We start from the raw sequence: 16,457 nt of genomic DNA, 5'->3' as shown, positions 1-16,457 counted from the left end.
TGGGCTTTTTTGACTCCATTTGAGACCATAAGTGGTATTATATTTCAAACTGAGGCCATGAATTCATTGTGTTGTGTGGTACAGATGTATAAGAGGTTTGTGCTTCATTTTTGAATAGTGAAATTCTGGTATTTTAATAGTGTGTTGCAGGGTTAAAATAGTTTTGGATTTTACATTATAGTTTAGTTTTAGTTAGTTTTTACTTTTTTTTTGTCTAATTCAGTTTTTCTCGTTTTTATTAGTTTTTATTTTTGGTTTCATGCTTAGTTTTAGTTAGTTTCAGTATTAGTTTTAGTATTTTCATACCTAATCAGGTGCAAGATTCAAGGCGCAAAAGTGACTATTGTGTAATGAAAACTTGACAAAAGATACCGTTTAAAGAAATATATTCAACAACCAACTGTTCACAAGACATGCTAAATTTGTGTAATATTAAGGCCACACATGAAAATCAACAGGAAGAAACAAAGAAAAACATGAATTCCCAAACTCATAAACTTCACAATAAAGTTCAGCATCAGTGCAGCAGATTAATAACAGCTACATGTGGTGTTTGACAAAAACAAACTCTTTGAAGGAGTCAAAGCTCAAATCCAGCTGCATCCTGATGTTCTCACCACCTGAAGCTGCTTCTGTTTTGGAGCTAGCTTGGTTAGATGCTGCTAATTAAACTTGCAGGGTCTTTGCGGCCTCTGTACATAGCCTACAGAAGTTGCCGACCTCATGTCCACATTTATGCTTGTGTAGCTGGATTGTGTGTGTTAATTACCTTGTGGTCGTGTGCAGGTGTTTTATATGCAGCGCAGGCTGGGACTTCTTTTTTGGTCCTCGCTCTTTGTGCTCAGTTTTTTGGCTGCAAACATATTTGTCCCTGTTTTTTTTCACTTTCTTCATTCCTTCACGTCCATCCTGACAGTTTCAGCAGTCTCCTACCAGGAATTTGCTGACAGTTGTGAGTTCTTATATTGATGCTTTGATTATTATTCCTGATTGTTATTCTCTCACTGATAAAGTAGCCGGAAACGCACAAGGACGCAACAGTTTAGTCACAACGTTCTGCGCTGCATGGACCCGACAAGTAGTCCCGTTTCTCCAGAGGCACAGGCCAGGTTACCTCGTAGGATCAGAGCGGTTTCTGTTGTGCGCTTCTCAGGTGGACTTTGATGTCGCTGGTTTTTCCTGACTGAGAAGTGTTCCACACATTTTTCATCATCCACAACAAGACTTTAGATTCTATCTGTGCTCTTGTACTCAAAGAACCTCCATACAGGACTCCGCTTTCTCGGCAGACCGCAGCCATTACTTTGCGGACCAGCGCGGTGAGCGCACACACATGAGCACGCACTCACACAGTTGCCCTATGGTGCTCCCTGAAAAAAAGATTTCATATCAATCCACAAGGCTTAAAAAAAAAAAAAAGTAAATGAAAGTCAGTTTATTTTTCAATTAGTTTTAGTTAGTTTTGTAAACTCACAATTTAGTTTTAATTAGTTATCGTTTTTTCCTTTTAATTATAGTTTTTATTTATTTAAGTTAACGACAATGTTTTTTCAATTTCAGTTTTCGTTATTTTGTTCGTTTTCATTAACTATAATAACCCTGGTGTGTTGCTTGCTTAGCCCCAACAAGCAGGTATACGCATCTGTGCATTGCACCCATACAGTGTATAGATGCAGGTTTTTTTAAATGTGGGGTCCAAAAACCATTTGGTGGGTGACACTGTCAAGCTGGCTATGTTCATCTTTTCCTGTGTTTTCACTGTCTCTGTGTATAGAGTTAGTGGTTTGCCTTACAATATAAATATAAAGCACCTTGAGGTGACTGTTGTTGTGAATTGGCCCTATATAAAACAGTATGAATGCAAACATGATTTCTCTGCAATAGGCTGTAGCTCTATATGGGATTCAGCACAGGCCTCTAATCAAGCTTAAACTGAAATCCCAAACTACTGTTTCTGGGCTCTTGGTAAACAGAAGTGGCCAGTTATTTTACTCCTAACATGGCTCTATAGCTGAGATAGTACATTATGGTCCAAACTATGTTGTGAGCGCACTGAGAATGATGCAAACCGGAAAAGCCGTGCGACTGCAGGCCAAACAATGAAGTAAAGCTAACTTAAGCTGAAGGGGAGCGGCAGAATTGCATAATGGATCAAAGTCATCACAAAGAATGCTGCCACATTATTTTCAAATGTCATTTGGCAAACTGCTCTCACTGACATGCTGCACTATCGGTTATACCAGCTTGAAGTTAGACTTTTATACCCTGAAAAGGACGTAATTTGTAATTATTGTTAAACTTTATAGATAAAAAAAAAAAAAAAAATCAAGAATGTTTAGATCCATGTGAGCTAAATAAACCTTAGCTAATACCAATAATGATGACATGTCTGGAAACGTTCCCATTTCTCCCCGAATTTTGATGTTGGCTCTGGCTGTTGAAGACGAGCGGTGCAGGAGGCCTGCCCTTCTAAGTGACTCAGTCACAGAGGCTATTTAGATGATATCAGAGGCAAAGAAATGAATTCATAGTAAAGGGTGATGAAAAGTTTTAACCTGAAGCTTAAAGCACACACAAAGACCCCACTCATTAAGCAGAGAGGGGGGATCTCCTTGGCAACAGTTCAGTGTTTTTACAATGTTGCTATACACGGGAGGGGGAGATTCTCCATAAACATTTATTTGTTCTTCCGAGGAACTCATTAAACAAGGCGGCTTCTTTTAGCCTGGGGGCACCTAATTTGTCTTGACATTCCTCAGAGGATAAGATGAGAGGGAGCCCTGCTTCCCTCGTAACTTGCACACATGTAGGACACAAAGGTCAACTGTGAGTTAGAGTGCAGAGAAACAATCATGATGATGTTATACAACTGATGTGCACTGTTTTCATGTTTTGGCTTTTGTAGCAGCTCACATATTTCAGTCATATGCTGCTTAGCCAAAAAGCATCTTCAGAAGTCAGTGTGTTAAGAGATATAAAGTACAGTATTAATATAAGACATTTAAGAGGAGTTATTATTTTCCATCACTGGATCCTTGTGATTTGAGTCTAAACAGAGGGAAACAACATAAAATACAATCCTGCTGGTGTATCCATCACTGCTACTTATTGCAAATGAAAGAGGCAAAAATATTTAATTTCTGCATCATTCGTAGCACTAAACTCAGGGGTGAAAGCAGGTCTTGGTGCAGATGTCCATAAACTTATTAAACTGTAACTTGCAACTCCCTTATGCCATTTTTTATGGAAAAAGTAACAAAATTCACCAGCACCTCTGCTGTGTTTCTCCACCATTCCCCTCATCTGAACCCCAACCCCCCCCCCCCCCCCCCCCCCCCACCCCCCCCACCCCCACCCCCACCCCCTGTCAGTCATTCTCCAGTTTTCAGCTCCCAACATCTTCCAAAGTCAGTGACCCTATCCGTAAATCTAAGCCCTCCTCATGTCTTCTTGATCCTTTTCCTACAGTTCTGGTTAAATCCTGCCTTTCCGCTCTCCTTCCATTTTATATCTGCCTTTACTCACTCTTCTCTTTCCATTGGAATTCTTCCATTCTTTTCAAACCTGCAACTGTTACTCCAACTCTGAAAAAAACCTGGTTCTGATTGAAACAATTACAATAATCTTTGCCCCATTTCTAATCTACCTTTCATTTCCAAAATACTTGAAAAACCGTTGCTGTTCAACTTCAGTCCCATTTAACCCAAATCAGTCTGTATGAACAATTCCAGTCTGCTTTCTGCCCCCATCATAGCACAGAAACTGCTCTTTCATCACTAATGACCTTCTCATGGTAGCTGATTCTACTCTCTACTCTCCCATCTTATTCTACTTGATCTGTCTCCCAGAACATCCTACTCTAGAGATTATCTTTTATTGGCATCACCCAGACCCCTCTGGACAGTCTTATCTCACAGGTCGCACTCAGTTCATCCAACTTAAGTCTTTCAAATCCCACCGCTCCCGTGTTACCACAGGTGTGCCTCAGGGTTCTCTCCTGGAGCCCCTCCTCATTATTATTTATCTTCTTCCCCTTGGCAAAATCTTTTACATATTTAGTATTCATTTTCACTGCTTCACAGATGACACCCAGCTCTATTCATGCACCAAACTTAACTCATCTCTTCGACCCTCCTCCCTCACCACCTGCTTATCTGAAATCAACTCCTGGTTCACCTGAAACTTTCTTCAAAACAGGGGGAGCTAGTGAGCACTGAAGGGCAAACATTAGGTGAGCACAGCACACCTGACTTTAAATCAGTAAAATGTACCTTTAGCTTTAACAAGTGGGCAGCTTAGAATAAAAAGCAACTGCTTTTGGAGCGTTTCACAAGCTGAAATCTTCCTTGAGATTTTGATCCATTTAGAACATGCTGCACTGACAGTGTTGAGATGTATTTTAAAAGCTTCTGTGCACCATTGTTACTTTGAGGCACAGGGTGGTTTATTAGTCTAAATGAATGCTCAAAGTACTTCAGGCTTAATAAAAACAGCTGCTTATCATAAAATCTTTGAACAGCGCTGCAGTTATGAACAGATTTGACAACACAAATGGCCGCGATGCAGTGAACAGCAACAGGCTTGTTGGATGGCTGTGATTCACAGATGCACAGCATTTTTTATAAAAGAGATCATTATCTCCTTAACTCTTTCCAAAAGTAGAAGTCCCCATCAAGACCAAGCTGTACCTGTTCTACCAGATTACTGAGGATGTCAGATTTGATGAAGAGGTGGACTAGTATTAGTATAATGTGTTGTGTGTAACACTGTATGTGGCATCTGTTGCATCAGTGTTACTACAGTTGCCATTTCCACAGCATCAGAACTTTTTAATTTCCCATTTATAGTTTTAATTAAATAAAAGATATGTTGTCACTCTGGCCTGGTAATAGGGAAAAAGAAACCAGTTAGTATTTGTGGGGTTTTGTTCATTTGTTTTTGTGTTTTTTCCCCTGCCATTGAGCTTAATATTGCTCATTTTGGTTTTGCAGCTGTTATTGGATGAATTCAGGAATGTTTTTTCAGGTGAAAGTTTAGGGAAAACTGGCCTAAGGCTTGAGGAGACGGGCTCTTTTGTCTGGTCTTGTCTGAAGTTCAGAAAATTTCAGAAACAGTAATTCCTGTTTTGATGCTTTCCATTGAAGTTGGACTCACACTGACTGGCTGCTCTCACAAAGGTCAGGAAACATACACGTAAAAGTACACAATACACAAGGTAGTGGTGTTCGCATGTAATGACTTGTAATGTCATCACTGTGATTTATTTATTCATTTATTTATTTGGAGATATTTTTCTTTTCTTTACACATTTTCTAACGTTCATTATTACAGTTTTACATCCCTTTGCATGATCGGTCATCATTAATAAATAAGTGATCAAAAGGCTCTAATGTAGCCTAACTGTTATAATCTGATTATTTACTCAATTGCTGAAGATGATAGAAAAATACAACTGCAGGTCAGCCAGGGCTGGTCAGAGGAAGCTGCTGACAAAGGGGAAAACACAGACGAGCAACCACAAGGTCATCACGTTCATGTCTTTCTCTGTATCTCAAGACTCGACTGCAGTCCATTTTGACACACCTGTCTGTGTGGATAGTGTGACTTTCAGGCTTTGTTTCATTGGGTTTTGTTCACAGGTGTGTCTGGGCGCTCCCTGGTGTCCCAACACTAATCTCTGTTACAGTGCTAATCTTACATTGCCCAGCACGCAATGTTCCAATCACGTCCACAGCCACAGGTGTATAAACCAAGCACCTGGGCGTGAGTGACGTGCAGTCAGGGGAGGCAGGTGAGGCAGTGCCTCCCCTGTCATCACGACAAGTAAAATACTAACAATGATAAGAGAAAATACGTTTGACCACTTGACTGTTGTATAAAATTCCATCCATCCATCCATTCTCTTCCGCTTATCCGGGGCCGGATCGCAGGGGCAGGAGCCTAAGCAGAGAAGCCCAGGCTTCCCTCTCCCCAACCGCCTCCTCCAGCTCATCCGGAGGGACCCCAAGGCGTTCCCAGGCCAGCCGAGAGATATAATCTCTCCAGCGTGTCCTGGGTCTACCACGGGGCCTCCTCCTGGTGGGACATGCCCGGAACACCTCACCCAAGAGGCAGCCAGGAGGCATCCTAATCAGATGCCCGAGCCACCTCAACTGGCTCCTTTCAATGTGGAGGAGCGGCGGCTCTACTCTGAGCCCCTCCCAGATCGCCGCACTCCTCACCTTATCTCTAAGGGAGAGGCCAGCCACCCTTCAAAGGAACAATAGAAACTATGGATGAATACAGTTTTATGCAGATGTTCTCCTCCCAATGATTTCTGTACTTTGTGTTGTTCATGCAGTCTTCTCTGAATCTGAAGGATTAGATTACCAAGGGTTCAGTCTCTCTACACATACTGTTTGTATCTGTGCTGCTCATCATGTGGCCTTTGAAGTGCTGCACTAACTGACAGTATTATGGATTCTGAACCTTCTCCATCCCTCCACAGAACCTGCTGCATCAGTGCTCTTTAAACAGCACAATTCCCACAACAGCAGCAGCCACTATTCCTCCTGCTGCTCCTTCAAACTCAGTAAGCTCCTGTTCTAACACAGAGGTCATTAATATGAGGTCTCCCACATATTACTGACCTCTGTCAGTTTCAGTGTTCATAAGAGAGGGTAAATTTTGCCACCTGGTGGCTAGATGGCAATATTGCAGCTTGTCTGATCACCTGTTCTGTGGTTTTTGTTTACAATGTAACGACGTGCCTATGATTCCTGACAGCACGGTCCAGTACCTCCGTCCTGTTGGAGCATAAGTAAAACACAGGAATGAACACAGCTGCTGAACATCTGTATCTGTGCTGGTCTGTGATGAGCAGAGGCCGAGAGTGATGGCTGAGTGCAGCATACGTGCAGCTGTGAACGCAGTTGTGGCAGAGAGGGTAAGTGTGTAACTCTGCATAGATTTATGCATCTGTTAATGTTTTATGCTCATGTTTGTGCATGTGTACCCGCTGTCCTGTAGTTATGTGTAGTAGCAGTGTGGATGCTGACAGTGTGTTCTTCTGCCCACAGTGGAAGTCGCTGACCAGGGACCAGCAGGAGCCGTATTACAGGCAAGCTGAGGAACAGCGGGTCCTCCACGCCCAGCTGCACCCAGACTGGTCACCTAAAGACAACTACGTATGTCCAAAGTGAAAGCACACAAGTCACACACGTCCACATCAGTGCACTGAAGCTGATGAAACACTGTCACTGCACAGTTTGTAACAGCTCATCAAAAGTCTGATGTGTTTGTTTTCAGGGCAAAAAGAGAAGAAGAGCTTCCACCCCCAGCACAGGTAAGAGGAGATTTCTGGGAATCACAGGGATTTTTTTCATGTGAAATGTGATGAAAACCAGACAAAAATGGATTCTTATTGGATCAGAACAAAGACTGTAAATTCTGTGCATTTCAACAGATGACAAATATATTTATGAACTATTTTTAAGCCCTTACTGAGACTTGTTCAGCAGTTTGAGTAACGCTGAACATTCACATTAAAACGAGAGAGACCTGCTCACTCAGACCTTCAGGTGAAGGTCAGCGTTATTACAGATGTTCAAAACACTGTCAATTTTACCACATCACAAAACAGCTGTCCTCCAGAACAACACAGCTGACACACAGAAGCTCCTCCTATCCCGAAGAACGACCTCGCTGTGACTCTCATATCCAATGACAGTTTCTTTAATATTTCCTGAACCCAGTCCACAAGCATCCTCATTCACAACACGTTCACTTATATTTTCACGTTATGATACATGTTCACATTATTTATTGACTGTATCTAAAAATAGCACAGATATTTTAAATTTAAGTGAAGATGTGAAATAATATAATATAAAATACAGTGACTTAAATTATATTATTGTATATACTAGGTCATCACATCAGTGTCAGTTGAGTCCGTCAACTAGGTTGCCTGTAGGGATTTTTAAGTTCCAGCAGGTGTAGGTATTCAGTGACACAGTATCGACACAGTATCAGTACAGTTTGGCAATGTGTTGAAACGCTTCATGACGCCTCATCTACCCATCACTAGGTGCCATTAAAAAGACAGAAACAATAGTGAAAACAAATAGGGATGAGTGAGGGAAAAAAATCATCTCATACTTTGTATACATACGCACATACACAGCATAAGGTTACAAAAACCTCTGCGATAGAGCAGAAACACACAGCATGGGAGCACTAGGGTGGGGAGGGATGGAAAGGGGAGCCAGCGGAGGCGGGGGGGGGGTGTCAGGCTACTGTGGGGCTGACTCAAACTCCCTCCTCAGCTAACACAGTCCAACACAGGTCAGAAGAAGACAGGACAGCAGGGGAGTAGAGCATCTGTTTACAAAACATCCTGGAGACAGTTTGATAAGCGGCAGTCCAAGGCCACCAGGGAGCCAAATTTCTGATTCCATGACTTGTTTTGGGTACAGACTGTACTGATCAATTTGTTGACAGCCTTCAGTCCGGCTACCTCAACTCTGGAGTCATAGACGGGTGCAAGGTGCCCAGCTTCTAACAAACCCTGGGGAGCCACAACAGTCTCTGAGGCAGCAGGCTGTGAGGCATTAGCAGTCCCTGGGGCAGCAGGCTCTAGTGGGGAGTGTCGGTGACGTGAGCTCCACTTTTTCCTAGAAGACGGAGCGGGGGACGTAATGGTGACAGGTTCCTCCTCCTCTGTCCAAAACTCTGTAGTTTTCTCGGGGCCCCTCCCCAGTCAGACAAGGAGCAACGTGTTTAGCCGCATGTTCTCCTTGAATTGCTGGCTGTCTGAGTGGTGTCCAAAAAAACGACGTGGGCTTCATAGAAGTTTCTGGGGAAAACCTGGTCTTGTTAGGAGAGACGGCATCCATTCCACTTTGGATGGAGCAGCTCTCATTTCTAGAAATCTGGCCAAATTTATTAACCCTCCTTAAGCCTGACTACCCAGGGTTGAGACCAGGAAGCAGAGTTGCAGTCTTACACCCCTCTCTGCAGCTTTTCTCTTCCTGCCATCCCCCCAAAACCCCATCCCCATAGAGTCGGTGCCTGCTCCCAGACCACCAAAAAAACAAACCTAAAATCAATTCAATTTTATTTATATAGCGCCAAATCACAACAAACAGTCGCCTCAAGGTGCTTTATATTGCAGGTAAAGACCCTACAATAATACAGAGAAAACCCAATAGTCAAAGCGACCCCCTATGAGCAAGCACTTGGTGACAGTGGAAAGGAAAAACTCCCTTTTAACAGGAAGAAACCTCCAGCAGAACCAGGCTCAGGGAGGGGTAGTCATCTGCCGCGACCGGTTGGGCTGAGGGGAGAGAAAGACATGCTGTGGAAGAGAGCCAGAGATTAATATCAATTAATGATTAAATGCAGAGTGGAGTATAAACAAAGTAAATAAGGTGAATGAGAAGAAACAGTGCATTATGTGAACCCCCCAGCAGACTAGGCCTATAGCAGCATAACTACGGGATGGTTCAGGGTCACCTGATCCAGCCCTAACTATAAGCTTTATCATAAAGGAAAGTTTTAAGCCTAATCTTAAAAATAGAGAGGGTGTCTGTCTCCCGAATCCAAGCTGGAAGCTGGTTCCACAGAAGAGGCGCCTGAAAGCTGAAGGCTCTGCCTCCCATTCTACTCTTAAGTATCTTAGGAACCACAAGCAAGCCAGCAGTCTGAGAGCGAAGTGCTCTGTTGGGGTGATATGGTACTATGAGGTCTTTGAGATAAGATGGTGCCTGATTATTCAAGACCTTGTATGTGAGGAGAAGGATTTTAAATTCTATTCTAGATTTAACAGGGAGCCAATGAAGAGAAGCCAATATGGGAGAAATCTGCTCTCTCTTTCTGGTCCCTGTCAGTACTCTAGCTGCAGCATTTTGGATCAGCTGAAGGCTTTTCAGGGACCTTTTAGGACAGCCTGATAATAATGAATTACAATACTCCAGCCTAGAAGTATTAAATGCATGGATTAGCTTTTCAGCATCACTCTGAGAAAGGATGTTTCTAATTTTAGAAATATTGCGCAAATGCAAAAAAGCGGTCCTACATGTTTGTTTTAGGGTTTAATCCCGGGATCCGGGATTCCCGGGAAATGCGATCAGAACCATTTCCCGTTTCCCGGGAAACGTTAGACGGGAAACCGGGAAAAAAGTCGCGCGCGTCGATTTGACTTTCAGAAAGAAAAGAAAGCTTCAGAATGTTAAATTTAAGGAAATATTGAGAGAAGGGTTTGTTTAATGCGAAAAGCATTACTCTTCATTTCAGGCACGTTCAGCCTCCGTTTAAGGCTTCAGCTTCATCTCAAGCGTTTTAATAGAGGTATTACACAGTTGTACTTTTTTCCTCTTTAATTTGTTGAAATCGTAGGCAATGTGTTTACCCTAAGGTATTTTGTATTATATAATTTTATATTATTATATATTGTTATATTGCATTATATAGCCTATAAAATATGCCTGCCCTGAACAATAAAGAAATATCTGTTTAACTTCGAGTGTTTCTTTTCCTCGTTGCAGCCGCTTACTAACAATCATGAATTAGGATACGGGCCTAATGTGTGAAGAAATTATCATGAAATAGATTGATTTAACATATTTCGCTTTTTAAAATGGAGTTGAGTAAAATGTATATTTTTTAGGCTATAAGGATCGGCCAGTTTTCAAAAGACGATTCACAGCGAACCTACTTTAACCCTCAGACACGGTGTTATAAATTTGCTGTTGCCAGAATGGCAATGACCAAGTCGTAGTGCATTACTCAAGGCCCTGTGTTATGCCATATTATAGTGTAGTACGGTAGTTAACTTTTCAATGACTATTACAGCGTTCCACTGGTGGAGATATAGTGCAACAGATGTCGCCACGATGCTGTGTGGAGATGAACCGTATTGTTTTGCACCAGCAGTTGTAAAATATCTTGGTATAATTCCATGTACAATGGAGGAATATTCGAATTATATTTGTTAAGGGAGTGTTGAGGAACGATACAACACCGCATAGCTCGAGCACTCGAATGCCGAGATGTAGGTTTTATTGCGTTAATCAAGCCGACGTTGCCCCCTACTGGGCATAACAGGACATAGCTGGAAAGCTACCGCTACAATATCACAATAGGTTAAGGCCGACACAGGCTACAGAAGGCCTAATTAAAATAAAAAAATAAATAAACTTTTTCCCGGGATTCCCGGGAAATGGCTCGTCATTTCCCGGGATTTGATTCATGTCATTTTCGGGAAAAATATTAAACCCTAGTTTGTTTAATATGTGCATTGAAGGACAAATCCTGGTCAGTATCTGGTTTGACACCATGTTTCTAAGATTTGTGGGGCCAAGTACAAGAATTTCAGTTTTATCTGAATTTAGAAGCAGGAAATTAGAGGTCATCCAGGCCTTAATGTCTTTAAGACATTCCTGCAGTTTAACTGATTGATGTGTGTCATCTGGCTTCATTGATAGATAAAGTATCATCTGCATCTGCATAACAATGAAAATTGATGCAATGCTTTCTAATAATACTGCCTAAGGGAAGCATGTATAATGTAAATAGAATTGGTTCAAGCACAGAACCCTGTGGAACTCCATAATTAACCTTAGTGTGTGAAGAAGACTCCCCATTTACATGAACAAATTGGAGTCTATTAGATAAATATGATTCAAACCACTGCAGTGCAGTACCTTTAATACCTATAGCAAGCTCTAATCTCTGTAATAAAATGTTATGGTCAACAGTATCAAAAGCTGCACTGAGGTCCAACAGGACAAGAACAGAGATGAGTCCACTGTCAGAGGCTCTAAGAAGATCATTTGTAACCTTCACTAATGCTGTTTCTGTACTGTGATGAATTCTGAAACCTGACTGATTAGGTGTGAAACCAATTTTATACCGCTGTGGTTATTAACCTATTGATCAAAACTCTTAACAATAATGACATGATTATACTATTTTTCAAACACAATAAAGCATAATAAGACAAACGTTCTATAATAATTATGCCAATAAAAACAAACACAATGACAAGCAACTGGACTAAAGCATGAAACATAAAAATCGTGTTTATTTGTAAACACATAAGTCAGAGTATTTTAATTCAGCCCTAATATATCTACCATTACATTTATTAACAAAGATTAACATCATTCTGCAAAAAAAGTGAGCCTATTTTCATGCATCTAGAAAGTTAGTTATAACAAATGTCTATAAACAATATATCAATGAGAAATATGGTTATGTTTATGAGTGTAAGCTGGTCTTCATTGCGTGTGTGTTTGTATTGTATAATTCACAAATATTCATCTGGAGCATTTGCATGTAACAAAAATCAATTTCAGCAGTTTCCTCTTTTCACTAAATCCTAGAGTTGATTCAAACTGAGATAAAAAAATAAATTAATGCCCTAAAATCAAGATTTGATACAAATTTTAAATCAGCAATAATGGGAAAGGAAAAAAACACATGCTAAAGCTCACACAAGTCTATAATTAGTCATCCTAGAATCCTACAGTTTCAATGGTTTATGCATAAATGTGTTACACTTATAGAATAAAATAAAATGCAGAATTGTTGTCTTGGTCTTGTTGTTGAATTCATTTCCTTCTTATAGGAAAAACAATAATTAGTGTTAGAAGAAACAAGAAGCACATTGTACCCTTATGACCACAAAACCCTGGCCTCCTGAACAGGTGCCATAGTTGTGGCCTTTCCATGACAGATTATCAAAACAGATTAGGAGTCAGACTACTGAAAATACTCAGACTGGAATAGAACTATTGTAATCAGTTGTTTGTTTCTCTCCCCTTCAACCTGTAATGTGTTCTTCACTGGTACCCTGTGACTGGGCACACCTGTTGTCTATCACCCCCCACGCCAGGGAGTACACCTGTTATTGTCACTCCCCCTGGGCCAGACTTTGACACAGAGGTGATGGGTTCAGGAACTTACAGTTCACCTGTTGTTGCAAGATGTTGGACCTTCTTTCAGAGCATCAGGTGGAACCAGGAACCTTTTGTGGAGCTGTCACTTTGCCTCTGGCTCTCTGGACTCTTGCCCTTTTGGCCGTGGGGGCTCCGTCTAGGGTCTCCCTCCTTCCTCCTCTGGGGTGTGCACTCGGTTGCCATCAGGATGTGTGGCTTCAGGTCTTCTGAGCTCCTAGTGGGCTGTGGATGGCCCGGGACCCTTGGGTCCTTTCCTATTTGCCTCTGGATCGCGGGGGTCATGGTTGCAGTTCTTACCCTCATTGAGTACATTCCATGACAGAGGCGCATACACACATAACTGCAAACAGCAAAATTGTGTGTATATGTATATGCATTTGTATAGACATGTGAATGTGTGTATGTATTTATGTATATCTTTGAGTATTTTTCTTTCCTTTTGCCCCCCCCCCCCCCCCCGTTTTTTTTTTTTTTTTTTTTTCCCCCTCTTCTCTATTCCTTATTGCCTGTCAGGCCTGGTATAAATAACTAAATAATAAATAAAAATACAAACATTAACAAGAATAGCCTACAGAAAACTTATAGAGCTGTTCTTGTAAAAGCAAATATGTTTGGTACATCATTGCATTCGGATCATCGTTCCGATTGCAAAAACAGCCAGACATGACAGGCTTTAGAAAAAAAACACACAAAAAAAGAGCCTGGTCGGGAGAACTTGGTATGGCTCTTCTCACCTTGAACTGGACCAGGTTTTCTTTATTGATAACTCTGCTGAGAGTCCAGTGTCCTGGAGCCACCACTGATGTTGTTTAATCAGACTCCTGTGTTGGAATTAGCAGATCTTTGTTAGTCAACCGTTTCATCTCTCAGGTCTTAAATTGCTTTGTAGATCATGTTAAATGTATTCTATTATAAATCCCTCATTTTGAGACATAACATTATTTATGTCTCAATAATTCAGTGTGTCTATAGAAAGCAAAACTGACTCTTTTTATTATTACTTCTCTGGATTTTTTTTTCTCCTCATCAAAGTTTGATTTATTATAATAATCTTCAATTTGTTGACACATTCAAAATTCAAAAGGCTCGACTCTCTCATTCATTATGATCATTCAAATCATGGTTATAAACAAATCTGCCAAATAAATAAATGGAAATGTACAAAACTGTAAACCAGGTGCTTTTATTTTATCATATATTTTCATAAAGAGGTTTTCAATTCTTTATGTTTTGCTTTGTAGCACAGCGGCAGCTCAGGGTCTGGCACTTTGTCTTGTGTGTAGAACTCAGCTGTGTCACAAAATATTCACAAGCATTGCTTTACTTATTCTAACTTTTCTTTTTAAGGTTACAGTATAACTTGGTTTCTCAAAAAAACTTTCTCGAAATAAAAAAAAAAAAATCAGTGAAAACAATAGCCTCTAATAAATATATTAAACATCATTTGCAAAGAATACCTCAGTTTGAGATGATTAAGGCATTAGTCTGTTATACTGGCTTCGTTTTTAGGAAAAATCAGTTAGAAACATTTTTGACATCCTCAATTACTATTGTATTGTAATTATCATTAATCACACTGTCTTAAATTACCAGGCTTGAAATAAAAGAGGATCCTGAGACTACAACCTACAAAATTTAAAGCACCTATAATGTAACAACTTTTCACTTTTGTCTTGTCTTTGAGTTTAGAATTTTCTCTACTTCTGTTCATGTTAACAGCCTAAAAGATCTATTTTTTAATATATTTTACATATCATAATTATATTCCCATAGTATATCAGTTTCCAGTGGTTTAGATATGGATTTTAAAATTTTTTTCAAGCCTTTTCTCATCAAAATTTATCTATAAAATGTTCATCCAAAAGAAAAGCAACTATAATATACAGAATTTGTAATTGATGCACTTCTTGCATCCACATATAAGACAATGAAGAAAGGAAGCAAGAATTACATTGCCTAATAAACAGCACATTTCCTCCAGTGATTCTGTGAGCACCAATATGGTCCAACAGTAATGCCTCCTTACCTGTGTGGTGATTAGCGATAAAATAAAAAGTGATAATGTTAGGGATTATTTTTTACTCAATGAATAGAAGGACAGATGTTTAAAAGTAAACTCCAGTAAGTTCATTAATAAACAGTGGATCAACCGAATAATAAACAATTAAATAAGAGAGCAACAGACAGAAAGTGCTGACTAACTTCTCTGTCTCAGTGCATCTTATCTTGGCGGTCCGGCCACAGTACGTACAATTAAAACATCACCAGCGTCACCATGTTCTGTCATTAATCTGGACAAGATTGCTCTGTATGACAAATTAAACCCTCAGGAAGAAGATGTGTTTCATGACTCCACCGCCGATGAGAGAAATCTGGGTCATGAAAAACCAGCTTGAACAAGACCGAAGACAAGGCCAACTCAAAGCATCCAGATTGTTTGCATATAGATAAGTGGCAGTATAAAGATGTTATGGTTAGAGAGCTACAGGGGCTCGGAGAGAGAGAGAGAGTGCACACTCTTCCTCTGAGTTCCACACATGCATGTGTGATTTTTCTGATTCTTTAATATATTAAATGTCTTACTTTTTTAATCAAAGTGTTTCAGGTGTCTTCCTTCACAAGCAACCTGGTTACCTGACATTAACCACTGAGTAAAAAAACATTCTTTTCTCATGTTCTCCACTTTTTTTTCCCCTCACAAACAGCCTGCAGGCGAGCAGTTGCATCTCAGTTAGATGACAGCGACAAAGATACTTTTATTTACATGTGCAAAATGTTATTTTTAACTTTCAGATTTTTAAGATCTTTGATCTTGATCTCATTTACATATTAGCTGACATGAATTCACAGATGCACAGCATTTTTTGTAAAAGAGATCATTATCTCCTTAACTCTTTCCAAAAGTAGAAGTCCCCATCCAGACCAAGCTGTATCTGTTCTACCAGATTACTGAGGATGTCAGATTTGATGAAGAGGTGGACTAGTGTTAGTATAACATGTGTTGTGTGTAACACTGTATGTGGCATCTGTTGCATCAGTGTTACTTCAGTTGCCGTTTCCACAACATCAGAACTTTTTAATTTCCCATTTATAGTTTTAATCAAAAATATCCTCAAATGTCACTCTGGCCTGATAATAGGGGGAAAAGGAAACCTGTTTGTATTTGTGGGGTTTTGTTCATTTGTTTTTGTGGTTTTTCCCCTCCCACAGAGCTTAATATTGCTCATTTTGGTTTTGCAGCTGTTATTGAATGAATTCAGGAATGTTTTTTCAGGTGAAAATTTAGGGAAAAATTGGCCTAAGGCTTGAGGAGACGGGCTCTGTTGTCTGGTCTTGTCTAAAGTTCAGAAAATTTCAGAAACAGTAATTTGTGTTGTGTTTGCTTTCCATTGAAGTTGGACTCACACTGACTGGCTGCTCTCACAAAGGTCAGGAAATACATATGTAAAAGTACACAATACACAAGGTAGTTGTGTTTGCATTTAATTTTTTTTTCTTTTCAATACACATTTTCTA

Source organism: Archocentrus centrarchus, chromosome 11 (assembly GCF_007364275.1).
Source record: "Archocentrus centrarchus isolate MPI-CPG fArcCen1 chromosome 11, fArcCen1, whole genome shotgun sequence".
In the NCBI taxonomy this organism is placed as follows: Eukaryota; Metazoa; Chordata; class Actinopteri; order Cichliformes; family Cichlidae; genus Archocentrus; species Archocentrus centrarchus.
The sequence above is the reverse complement of the archived record's forward strand: the minus strand, read 5'-3'. Positions refer to the sequence as shown.